Source organism: Balaenoptera borealis, assembly GCF_965194805.1.
Source record: "Balaenoptera borealis genome assembly, chromosome: 10".
In the NCBI taxonomy this organism is placed as follows: Eukaryota; Metazoa; Chordata; class Mammalia; order Artiodactyla; family Balaenopteridae; genus Balaenoptera; species Balaenoptera borealis.
The window spans coordinates 88,830,490-88,844,152 of NC_138874.1; positions in this window are offsets into that span (position 1 = coordinate 88,830,490).

A 13,663-nucleotide genomic window follows, 5' to 3' on the forward strand; every position below is an offset into this window, starting at 1 on the left:
CCAGGAGGGCTGGGGTGGGTTTGATTAGAACTGGGCCATAGCAACCTTAATCTTTCCGGTACTATCTTGAGCTGGTATAACTCTTCACGGATTTGTATCTTTTGGTGGGAGGGGGTAGGGCCCGGGAAAGGCGGGGAGCTGGGGCGAGGACAGAGGAGATCTTAGTAACCAGTAAGCTGTTAAAAGGCAGAGAGCCCGACTGAGACTCCCCCGTTCCCACCTCCACCTCTGCCTCCCCAGCACAAAGGCCCTGAGTTCCCACAGATGTTTGGCTGTTCATTTGATTTGATACCAATAGCTTTCCCTCATCTTTGCCCCGTAGCCTTTTTTCTGCCACCTCCCTCACCAGGAAGATACATGCTCTCAGCTCATTACCTCGTGTCTCAGGTTTAAGTCCTAGGCTGAGGTAGGTTGTCATCCTCGTCTTCCTCCTCCTCCCCACCCATCATCATTCCCTCCCTCTCCCTCTAGACCCCTCCCCACACCCCGCTCCCCTCTTTCCTTTTCTCTCCCTGTCTCTTCCCTTTCAGCCACACACCCCTCTCTAAACTCTCCCCCAGGGAATTCCCTGGCGGTCCAGTGGTTAGGACTCCACGCTCTCATCGCCAAGGGCCCGGGATGGGTCTTCTCCAGGCCCCTTAAGAATATGCCCCCCTCCCGTTCTCCTTCTTCCCCCCAGTTCCACCTGCAAACCCCAGGTTTCCCTGTCTCAGCAGCTAAACATGGGCACAGTGCCTGGACGTGCTTCTACTCAGGTAAATGAAAGTCATAAGTTCTGGGGGAAATGAGATGCAATGAAGACTCAGTGCCACGGTCCCGAAGCCCCCGAGGTCCCTTCAGAATCTCACGCAAGTCTACTACGCTGACCTTCTCACCCGCCAGTAATTGAACCACTTTTTCCTCAAGTGACACCAGACAAGTTAAATTAAAAACTATTTCTTATTCCGTGCTGTTTTCCTGGATCTCTTAAAATGACTAATACAGCAACCTCATTGCTTTGCCAGGTTTCCTGTGGCAGATGAGGTCAGCTGGCCTTAGTGGGCTAGACTGGGAACCTCACAGTTTGCACAACACTCCCTTACCCAGGGCCTTGCCTCTTCTTGGCCCCTTTGGGAAGATCGTTGACTACTTGGGGGCTGAGCCAAACTGAACACGAAAGTATTAGGAGCCACTCACAGCCCCAGATCAACCATTTGTGAATTATCTCTGGAATTAATTGAGGCCGTCAGTGAGAAATATGAATGAGTTCTGGAACAGAGCTATTGATCAGAGAGAGGTACACGCAACCTAAACACGGTTTTGTATTCTCTTGCATTTGACTCTATTGATCTAGAGCTTTGCACACGTTTTTAAGGTTCTTTGTGAAGAACTGGTTTTATCTCCCGAGCTAGAATGTAAGATCAAGGCTGGGACTGACAGACTACGATGAAGGGTTAATTTTCCATGCAACCAGCCAATGTCCAGCTTCCAGGAGCCAGGAGGGGGCAGCAAGGAGCTGTCCGGTGGGGAATTTCCCTGACCAGGCCTGCCCCAGGGCAGAGGGTGGGACCTGCCATGACAGAGGTCAAGGGAAATCCCTGGATGAAGCAGGAGCTGAGCCAAGACCGGGCCGAGAGCCAGAGGTGACACGGGCAGTCAAAGGCCAAGTCTGGGGGCCTAGGGTGAGAGACAAGCCGCACCAGAAGGCAGGGCTAATCTGACGGGCTTGTTCAGACAACACCAGACGGGGCAGGAAGCAGGCTGGCAATCTCAGCTCCAGCCCAGCAGTGCTCCGAGTGTGGTCCCAGACCAGCAGCATCAGCGCCCCCTGGGTACCTGTTAGAAATGCCAGTTATCAGGCCCCACCCCAGACCCACTCCATGAGGAACTCCCTGGATGCGGCCCAACATCTGTGTTTTAACAAGTCCTTCAGATAATTCTAATGCCTGCTAACATTTGAGAACCACCTCTCTAGACCACACCCTCAGAAAATGTTTGCCTGATGGAGTCTGGAGCCCTGTGGATGCCATTTTCCTAAGAGTCTCAGACCTGTCTGGTGGGTCAGCCCTCTCAGCGGCCCTCCTGCATTATGAAGGACCCCCTCCTTGTACGATGGGCTGATTTTTGAGGATCACAGTCTTCTATATCGCAGTTATTCCCAAAGGGATTTCAATCCCTTCATGGTAGGGTGGGAGGGCCATATCGTCTGTCCTATGTAGAGTTCTACCAGAACCCCCGTGTCCCTGAGGGGCACATCATTGGCGTGGTGGTGGTGGATTCCTCGTTATTGTCCTCAGGAGGCCCTACGTGTGCTGGGCCAGGGGTGGGAGGTCAGGCCAGCATCTAGGTTCTGGCAGAATCTTCCTCCATGACAGGAAGTTCAACATCTCTCTAACCCCACAAAAATCTACGCCGTGGTGAACATAGACTGAATGTCTGGGGTTGGCCAACAGGTGTCATTGACACCCATCAGCTCTGGGCAGGCAGAGGGACCCGGAGCCCCGTCCAAATGCCCTCTTCTTCCCCTTGTAGGTCTTGGCTCTCATAATGCACAGTGAATCCTGAGTTGCAGGAACAATTCTTAGTCCTGGACCATTCTGGATACACCAGTGTCTAAAGAGGAGTTAAACAGTTACAAGGTTGTTGATTTGTTCACAAAGGAAACTGCCCAGAAAGTACAACAAAAGCTTCATTTCCTAGCCATTAACTGAAAACCACTCTTCTTAGGACAGCTTGACCCCTAAAGAGTTGACTGAACTATCCAGAAAAAATGTAGATAAATGATGTCTCCTTTTAGCATTGAGTGCTAGTAAACAAGGTGGGAGAGAAGGAATTCCACCAAGATGATATCAGCAGAAAGTTAACTTCTTAGGGGAAATAATTTCCTCTCCTCATTACCAATTAATGAGCATATGATTCTGCCCACCAGCCCTCTTTGAATTACTGTCACTGTGGTGAGGTGGTGTGACGGGAACTTGGTGTTAACGCCTTATGCTTTGGGCAAGGATCTGTAAATCGGAGCTAATTGGTGAATGTTTCATTCAGATGGGAGCGTTATCCTGTACGAAATATTAGGCATGGATCTGTCATATTTGCACAGAGAACACATTGCTAGGTACAGGCAAGGGGCAGACACAAAGGCATAAAGACCCAGTTCCTGCTCTCAATATAAGTCATGAATTATATTTATATCCTTATGTGAGTTATGTGAATTACATCAGCCAGTGCAATCTGTTTGTGTGGATGAGATGGTTCATTTACTTATTTGTTCAGTGATGTTTACTGAGCACCTATTATTTATGTAGCCACTTTGGGAAATCTAGAAAAGTAAACTTAACCCTATTTCCCAGGCTCCAGGGTACTACTGGGGTCACAGTAACAGTAAAGGCCATATTTTCCAGGTTCTTCTCTCTATTATTCCGGTAACACATTCAGCACCGCCCCCCCCCCCCCACCCAATCTCACTTCAGTTTACATCTAGGAGTTTTCAATGTGTGGTCAACATGCGCTCATAAAGCAGGCTGTAAGCTACAGTTAGGTTGCAGCATCTTCCATAATCTTCCACCCAGCTTTACACCCTGCCCACCACCACCACTGATGTCCATTACCTAAGAAGCTTCTAGAAAAACTTTTCACATATTTGTAGCTAGTGCTCATGGGCCAAAAATGCTGATCTCCAAGCCAGAGGGGCTACTTGTTGATGCTTCTAAAGCCGCCTCCTCTCAAGGCACAGAGTCGTGCTACCTGCCCTCAGAGTGAGGCAATGCCTCTCCCGGATGGGGCTGTGCTGTGTTCCCTGTACTCTATCCTGTTTCCCTGGCCTCTGGCCTATTTTTTCACCAATATCACACTGTGTTGTCATCGCTTTAGAGTAAGTCTTACAACAGATAGTGACTCTTCCAACTTTGTTCTTTTTCAAAATTGTTTTAGTTATTCTAATTCCTTAGCCCTTCCGTACACATTTTAGCATCAGCTTGTCAATTTCTACCAAAAAAAGCCTGCCAGAATTTTCACTGGGATTGTGCTGAATTTATAAGTCGGTAAGGAGAAGCGGTATTTTAAGAAAATTGGGCCTTCTAATCCATGAACACGGTATAGGTCTCCATTTATTTTTCTCCTTTTATTTATTTAATCAGTAATTTATAGTTTCTGGCATAAAGATCCCACATATAACATACATTTGTTAGATTTATGCCTAAGTATTCCACATTTTGGTACTATTGTAAATGGCACTTAAAATTTTTTAAATTTCCGCTTGATCCTTGCTGGCATATAAAAATACAATCAATTTTTACATATTGACCTTGTATCCTGTGAAATTGGCCCCGAATAAGATATGTCCAAGTCCTAACTCCCTGAATCTATGAAAGTGAACTTATTTGGAAAAAGAACCTTTGCAGATGCAATTCAGTTAAAAACCTAGAGATGAGATCATCCTGGATTCAGGGTGGGCCCTAAATCCAATGACTGGTGTCTTTATAAGAGAAAGGAAAGGGAGATTTGAGACACACAGACAGGGAAGAAGGCCATGTGAAAATGAAACCAAAGATTGGAGTTAGGCTGCCACAAGTCAAGGAACCGGAGCTGCCAGAAGCTGGAAGAGCCAAGGAAGGATTCCTGAGAATCCTTGAGAGGGAGTGTAGCCCTGCCGACACCTTGATTTCAGACCTCTGGCCTCTCTGACTGTGAGAGAATAAATTTCTGTTGTTATAACCATCTAGTTTGTAGTAATTTGTTACGGCAGCCACGGGAAGCTAGCACACCAGCCACGGACTGAAACTTTTGCTGTGAGACGACCAAGTACCCCAAAGATGTAGCAGCTACCCCATTGCTGTGTCACCTCTGGTTGCTGGGACGCGGCCACTCTGTAGTCTGCTGGCCTCATGGACCTCATCCCTGATGTGACTCAGCTGGCCATATCTGTGGTCTTTGTACCCACTCAATATGACCTTGACCTGCAAAAATGTTCCTATAAAAGGGTTTCATCTTCAAGGAATTCATGGAAAAGACTCTGACAAGTACAGGTTTCTGGTAACTGACTCTACTGCTGAACTGAATGAATAAGCATTTTCAGAACTCTAATGGAAAACTGATGAACTCATAAAAGTGCTAACAAAAGATCAAGATGAAAAAAAATTAATTACATGGGACTGAGTGAACTGATGAGGATGATTATAATTTTTGTGACTTTCTGTTTGAATAAAAAAAAAGAAAATCCCAGAAGGACTCAGAGGCAATATGGCCCTGACCTGCATGGCAACCCCACTTTCGGTAACCCTGAAGTGGCTTAGTTGCCCAGGCCCTGCCCTGACAGAGACATGGGATACAGCCTCTTATCTGTCATCCTTCTGACCTTTCAGACTATAGACACCAACTTCCGCTAACTTAAACAAGAAAGGGACTTATTGGAAAGAAGCAGGAAAAGCTAAATAACGCAGGCTGGTAAAAGGCAGGCTAACAGCTTCAGGGGGACCTGGTTATTAGCAGGAACTGAAGGGCAGTTGACTCCGGTTGCTGCCCGTGGAATGGCCTCAGGTCATCTCACTCAAGTGTAAATTCAGCCCGAGAAGGTCTGATTGGGGCTGAGGCTGTTCTGTGCCAGAGCTTGCTCGGGGACAAGGTGGGGCTGGGGGTGGGAAGGGGGCACTTTGACAGTGCTACCAAGGCATCATGGGATGGAGGGGGCGAGTAGTTCCTCAAAGGGAAACTGGAGCGCTGATGCCACAAAGGGGAAAGGGCACTAGGCAGGCAGGAACCCCAGCTGCCCAGGCAAGGGGCAAGAGCCAGCTCCCTGTTCCTCTTTCCACCCTGATTCCCCTCCCCCAATCTCTACTCCTTCCTGCTCCGTTCCTCAGAAGGAGTAAGGAGAAGCCACAGACTGTTTTTTATAGCTTCAGAGGATACCTCGAGTCAGCGATGAGCGACAATTAGACTGTGATCGGTCTATTTAAGCATTTCACTTAATCAATGACAATCGCCTATGCTGTCTCCAGGTATTGATTATAGAGTCCTGCCTTCTGGAAATCTTAGAGCGTCCTCCTGGGATGCTACCACAGACACTGGGGGTCTCATAGGCGTGTGAACACCCTGTGCTGAAGCCAACATTTCCATGCGGTTGCTTGAGATACTTTTTCATCTTAATTGTTTCTGACGACAGGACAAAATAGCAGCTCCTCTTGCTAATCTTAATCTAAGTGGGAAGGAGCGGCCCAGTTAATGGTGCATACAGATGTTCCCAGGTGGGAAGGATGGGGTTGGCTGTTCCAGATGCCCTCGCAGAGAAGAGACAGGATGCAGCCTAGAGATTGGCCGTGAACCCTTGTGAGGATGACAATTGAGAAGAAGTGACCCTGGACAGACACCAGGTCACGCCATCCACCCATAATCATCATGGCAGCAACGGGGGCTCAGGCCTGTCCAGGAGCCCCACTGAACAGAAGGCCTGGAGATGCCACAGGTACAGGCAGTGTAGAAAGGGGAGGCAGGGCTAGGTCGAAGCAAGGAGGCAAGTTGCAGCGTTTCAACCTGGCAGCACGTTAAAAAAGACCCATGCCTCAGTCTAGCCCAGACTCGCTGTATCAGAATCTCAGCAGTGGTTGGGGCAGGGGGGCATTTCAGGGCATCTGTATTTTCTAACTTCCCCGGTGACATTTTATTGAGTACCGAAGGTTAAGAATCACTGAGTTAGCATGGTCCTCAACCTGAGATCTTTGGTGGGCCTTGGGGGTATCTCTGATGTCCCCTGATGCAAAATTATCTGTATATAAGCTTTTCTAGGGAGAGGAATTTATTGCTTTCATCAGATTCTCACAGTCTTGTGACCTTGCAAAGGACACAGAGCACTGAAATAAAGGGGATAGAGGGCCTGAGCCAGGGAAGAGGAGGGGGGATTCGAGCCATGGTGATTCTGATGCCAGGAGTCCCTGAAGCCCTCCTATCACGACCCCACGAAACTGCCCTTCCGCCCTTAGCTCAGCAGCCAGGTAGCCTGGCCACCAGCCCTGCCGGGTAGCTTCTCTATCAGCTGCTTGAAACCATCTGCAAAAAGAGAAGGACAAGATTTGGAGGCAGATGTGAAGTAACTAGGGATCTGCCTCAGGCTCCTCTGACCCCAAATTAGGGCAGCAGGAACCAGTTCCAAACCCTGAAAGGCAGTGGTTCTCAGATCAACAGCTTCAACGTCACCTGAGCACTTAGTAGAAGTGCCAATTACCAGGCCCGACCCTAGGCCTCCCGAATCAGAAACTCTGGCGAGGCCCAGCCACCTGTGTCCTAACAAATCCCCTGGACGAGCCTCATGCACGCTACAGTGGAGAACCACTGCCGCGGGAGTGAGCACCTCGTCGTTTGTTGATGGATTTGCTCTGGGTGAGCTGAGTGCCCTGGCAAGGCTGATGCAGTAGGCTGAGAGCCTCCTCACTCCCACTGAGACAGGCTCAGCGGAGGCTGAGAATAAAAATACTCCAGAGGCCTGTGCTGGGCGAGAAGAGGGTTGGGCGGCCATGCTCGTTTGCTGCATCAGAGACCACAGAGGCTGGGGAGTGCAGCAGGTTCTATATCCTGTTTCAGGCACACGGAGACCTCTGTATAGATAGTTCTAGCAGCCAGCTAAGGAGTGTCGTCTTTACTTTGGGAGATGCAGGGCCGGAGATGTACTTACTCGTCAGCAAGTCGGTTTAGGTCCTGCGGGGGAAGTGGGAGGGGGTGAAGGAGCTGAGTGCAGAATCCGAGTCCTTCAGAACCTGCTCTCTGGGGCCCAGAGCATCTGCACGGTGCTGAATTAGCCCTGATGTCTGCAGCACGGGGCAATCCTGCCCTTGAGGGGCTGCGTCCAGCTGGGAAGAGGAGACCTGCACGCAGGGAGCAGCCCTGTTTGGAGGGAAGAACTTCAGTGGAGGAGGGGACATGAGTGTCTGGGGAGTGTCTGGGAAGGATGGAGGGGAGTCTTGCACTACTAGCAATCCCAGAGGGGTTCCCATGCGGATACGAACTGGGCGGGCGGGCATCTCCACAGCCTCCCACCCAGGCCTGAGAACACAGAGACTCCCGGCCTGTCTGGAGCATCAGATCAGTGCAGGGGACCAAAGGGAGGTAAGGCTAGAAAGGAGGGTCCAGTGCTGGGCTGAGGGAGCACGACAGCCCGGGTGTGGATTCGGGCCCCTGCCCCCAGCTGCAGGCTTAGTGGGGATGCAACGATCAAGTGGTGGGTCAGGAAGAGCAGTTTGGCAGCACAGGCTGGAGACTCCTGAGTGGAGAAATAGCTGGGAGGTTACCCCAGGTATGAAGTGATGAGGACCTTCAGTTAAGGCGGGGGCAAGTCAGCGAGAGAAGCTAACATCTGAGCTAATGGCCTGGTGATTATGTAAAGGTTTTTCATTGACGTGTGGATCATCAATAGTGTGGGCCATTGCTCCCTCCTCCTGCCCCCGGCCCAGGGCCCAGGCCTGGGAGGTGACACATTGTGAATGAACCTAAGGACCTGTGCAGAGAAACATGGTAGTTTACCAGGAAAGGAAGGAGGGAAGATGAAATAACCCATGGCACAGCCCTGGTGTGGAATATGATGCAAGAGAAAAAGAATGAGGCCGATCTCCACGCACTGATGCAGAGTGGTTTCCCTGCACTTCGTAGAGTGAAAAAAAGCAAGTTTCATACCAATGCCTGTGGAACAATGCCATTGGTGTACATGGTAAGAACCTCTTGTCATATGTGAGTGTGCAGATACATTTTTAAAAAGTGGTCCAGAAAGATGCACAGCCAATGACTGATGGGGTTACCTCCAGGGAAGGGAGGGTAGCTACAGCACGGTGTGAGGAGGGCCCTGACGCCCCGTTTTTTTTTGTAGAGCTGGGGAACAGTGGTGGCCTGCAATGCATGGCCGGGAGGGGGTGAGATGAGAATGACCCCCGTTTCAGGGATTCTTAAACCCTGCTGTGCACCAGAGTTACCAAGGGTCTGGTTTAATGCAGGTTCCTTGGCCCCAGCACAGCCATACTGAGTAGGATGTTAGAGTGAGGCCTAGACATCTGCATTTTACCCATCTTCCCATGATTCTCATGCCAATTGTCCCTCGCAACACTCCCGGGGCAACTCTGTAAAACTGCCCTCCCTCCTGTAGCTTGGGCGCTTGGCCCCCAGCCTCGCTGGGGAACTGGGCAGGGTGGCTTCCCCTTCAGAGGTGGAGAGACCAGGGGAGTATTGTGTGGGGCAACCCTTCCTTTGGCACATACTCTCCAGTGGGATAAACACCATTCTTTTTTTTTTAAATTTTTTTATCAGTCATCAATTTTATACACATCACTGTATACATGTCAATCGCAATCGCCCAATTCAGCACACCACCATTCACACCCCACTGCAGTTTCCCCCTCTTGGTGTCCATACGTTTCTTCTCTACATCTGTGTCTCAACTTCTGCCCTGCAACCCGGTTCATCTGTACCATTTTTCTAGGTTCCACATACATGCATTAATATACGATATTTGTTTTTCTCTTTCTGACTTACGTGACTCTGTATGACAGTCTCTAGGTCCATCGACGTCTCAACAAATGACTCAATTTCGTTCCTTTTTATAGCTGAGTAATATTCCATTGTATATATGTACCACTACTTCTTTATCCATTCATCTGTCAATGGGCATTTAGGTTGCTTCCATGACCTGGCTATTGTAAATAGTGCTGCAATGAACATTGGGGTGCATGTGCCTTTTTGAATTACGGTTTTCTCTGGGTATATGCCCAGTAGTGGGATTGCTGGGTCATATGGTAATTCTATTTTTAGTTTTTTAAGGAACCTCCATATCGTTCTCCATAGTGGCTGTATCAATTTACATTCCTGCCAACAGTGCAAGAGGGTTCCCTTTTCTCCACACCCTCTCCAGCATTTGTTGTTTGTAGATTTTCTGTTGATGCCCATTCAAACTGGTGTGAGGTGATACTTCATTGTAGTTTTGATTTGCATTTCTCTAATAATTAGGGATGTTGAGCATCTTTTCATGTAAACACCATTCTTAACGACCAAAGTCACTCAGCTCCGAGCCGATTGCATTGAGCTGGATGCCGCTGCCGCCTCTGGGGCCTTCATATATATTGAGGGACAAAGGTAACCACTCAAACTTCCCTGGGCAGTTTTTAAAAGAGATCTGAGCTACCGAAATCATCCTTCCCAAATTCATTTGGAATTCAAAGCAAGTGGGGGAAAACTGGCATTAACTAAATATTTAATTGATGCCCATTAAGGCCGGAATATTGGTTTTGTTCAATAATATTAGTTTAAATAATATTAGTTCAAATTTATGACATGGTTGTATTTTTTATAGCTACACATATATTGCATATAGACCATTGGTTCCTCTCACGTAATAAAGTGTTGGGTATATTTATGCCCATTTTATAGGACTTGGAGCATAACTGAAGTACTGCAGGTGATTATGGAGACATACAGTGTTTGCTTTTATGATGCTGGTGGTGGTATAAATTTGCTGCCAAGTCACCACTGATCAGACCAGTGACCACCAATTACAACCCTGGGCCTCTGGGAAAATGTGGGCTGCTTTACTACAATCCATTTTATTATGCAGTTTTCGGGTACCTGTTGAGACAAAACGGAGTCTGTTTGTATATTTACAAGATCGGGGGTGGTTGAATGTCCCCTCACCTCATGTGGCCGAAACAACGTCCAGAAGCAAACCTCTGTGACTTAAAACATGAGTTTGGAGGGTCACTGAAGAACGGAGTGGGTTATGAGGGATAGATGCATGCGCGGATGGGGGATGGAGGCGATAGGAACATGCAGCTCCCCTCTTGCTCTTTCGTTCAGCCTCCAGAAGCCCCTGCCCTGGGCCCCTGACCTCTCCACAGTGACTATTTCCACCTGCGAGGAGGAGGAGGAGCTGAGGAATTCCTGGTCTTCTACAGTCAACAAAACTGATGCTGAGTCAGTTTGGGTTCAGTGGTTAAAACGGGGCCAGAACTAGCCCTTCTTCTGGAGCAGCTCTTGTTTCCAGTAAATCAATTTTGCATAACTTTAAATTTCTAGAATGGCTGAAGTAGGACCCAGTCTGTTTTAATTAACATAAGAGCTGGGAGAGAGTTTAGAGATCTGAGGTCCAACATCCATCTTTGAAGTTTAAAAAACAACAGTAACCAAAACCAGGCAACAAACAAAACTGACCTTGCCTCATTTGACCCTCAGAACAGCCCTACAATGGAGGCACAGTTACTACCCCACTTACAACCAAGGAAATTGAGGCCAGTGAAGGTGAGTGATTTATCCGTGGTCACCCAGCCAGAGAGGGGCTCAGCATTGAATGAGGTCCCCCTGGTGCCAAGCCCAAGCTCTCAGCCTTCTGTTGTTGAGTTGGGGAGGGGGTGGAGGCTTAGATTCTTGAGATCCAGACCTAGGGAGACAGGCAAGGGCAGAGGCGTGGCACGGTCCAGAGAGAAAGTCCAGACACAACCATAGAGACACTCGCCACCTGTGCCAGAATGGGTCTCCATCCTCTGCATCACATCTGTCCCCCTTAGGGTTCCCTGTCCCCTAAGTCTGAGAACAGTTCCCACAGCACCAGAGACTTCTGAGCCGTGCAGCACAGTTTTTGTGTAGCTACAAAGCAACTTTTACTCAGTATTCCAGGAGGTGTTCTTTGCCTCAGCATGGTTTGGAGGTCAGCTACTTGCGGGGCCTAAGCCTTTATTTAGACCTTCTTCTGATGCTCAGCCCAAAGCCTGGCCACTTCACAATCGAAGCACCCTTATCAAACCTACAAGAGTCGATCCAGGAGACTGAGGCTCAGGGAAGCCAAGAAGCCTGACGACAGGCACACAGCCGAGTCCAGGCTGAGACCCAGGGCTCCTGTGACCAAGCCCAGTCTCTCCCCATGATGCTCACATCCACCTGCACCCGCCTGAAGCCTCAACTTGAGGTGTTTTCAGCCTTAAGCACACCTGGGATTTAGTGGAAAGTCCCAGATGGTTCACAAGCACCCCGGCCCACCACGTTACTCCTTCTTAGACTTCCTTTTCATTTCCGTTTATTGGGTTCCCCTCTCCCTACCTTGACCTTGGCAGGAGGTCATTGACAGGGGATATGGCAGGGAGAGTATGATTACAAAGGGCAGAACCAATTTGGGGGAACTGGAACTGTCCTGTATCCTGATAGCGGTGAGGGTATGTGAATCTATACATGTGCTAAAGCTCATAGAACTCTATACCCAAAACAAAACAAAATGAAAATAAAAAAGAAGATCCACCACTGCTGGAACACATCCAGCTCTGACAGCAACAGGACGGGGGACTTCACATGGAGGAGGGTCGTTCTGGGGGCATCCTCGTGGAAGCTGCCTTTCTGCTCTCCGAACCAGCAGGACGGAGCCCTGCTTCCGGCTCTGACTCTGCTTTGGGCTCTGACCTATTGGGTGGCCCTCCCCTCAGCTCTCGGAGGAGTGTCCACCTCCTTCCTCCTCATGGAGTTGGGGTGGTGTGAGGGCAGCAGGCCCCGAGGCTTTCTCTGGACTGGCCAAGAAGCTCCAAGGCCCTTTTTCCTCTGGGTGTTGAGGAGCAGCTGGGTGGCTGTGGGGACTGAGGTGTGACTGACATACTGTTGTCCCTCTGAGCCCTGCTGGGGTCCTGGAGAAAGGAAGCCAACTCTCCACCCTACTCCCTACCCCCAAATCACACGCATACACAGGGCCACCAACTCCCAGTCACTCCACCCTACTAATGGGAAAAGCCTTCCAGAATCAAGTTAGCCTGGATTGGCCAACCGAGCCAGGAGACCGGAGCACGTGGGCACAGATGACCCGAGGATGCAGGACAGGGCCCCCAGGGTGGTGACACCGACATTGGTAGTGCCCTCTGGCCCTGTCTGAGCTGGAGCCCTTGGGGTGACCCACATACCACAGGGCCGTACTGGAAGCATGAGGAGAAAAGGCCGAGGTGGTGCTTTTAACCAGCTGTGGTTCCAAGACGGGGGCTCCGTGCGAGGCAGCTCGTGTCATGAATGAAGGCAAGGCCTTGGCACAGAGTAGGGCAACCCCAGGCAGGCCTGGGCCGCCGGATTCTCAGCTGCCAGTACTTTTCCTCGCTTACTCATCAGTCTCAAAAACAACCCCACCCGCTGGTGGTGAATGAGGCCCTGCATTTTTCACCTTTGGGCTACAATTCTGTGGCAGAAATATCAGCCTGGGAGGAAACTTTTGGCTAAGTTCAAAGGGAAAGCCTTGGGGGATAGAAAGTCCTTTGAAACCTCACTTGGATGGTGACTGCCTGACCCAGATTCTCCCTTTTCAAAAGTACGCTCAGAGCTCAAAGCCCCGGGTGTCATGTAGATACGGGCATGACAGAGTCTTGGGGAAAACACAGCAATCAGGCACAGCTGCAGCCTTGCTCAGAGAAACTTCACGCCTGAGGGTCAGGCCAGACTCCAGAGGGCAGGCTGGCTGCGGAGGGGGCCTCTGGGGCCGCCTGCAGAGGGTGAGGCTTACAGCCCACCACACTGTCCCCGGCTGGCTCCTCTCCTGGGGCTGGCTTCCGTCTGGACACGAGGCCCCTCTCCTTGTTTCCCATTTTCCAGTCTCTTCATTCCCGCAGACCTGGAGGTGGTCCCAGGAAACACTGCTGCCGGAGGAGGAAGGGGGCACGGCAGGGAGGACAGGATGACCGAGCGAGTTACTACCGTGGGCATC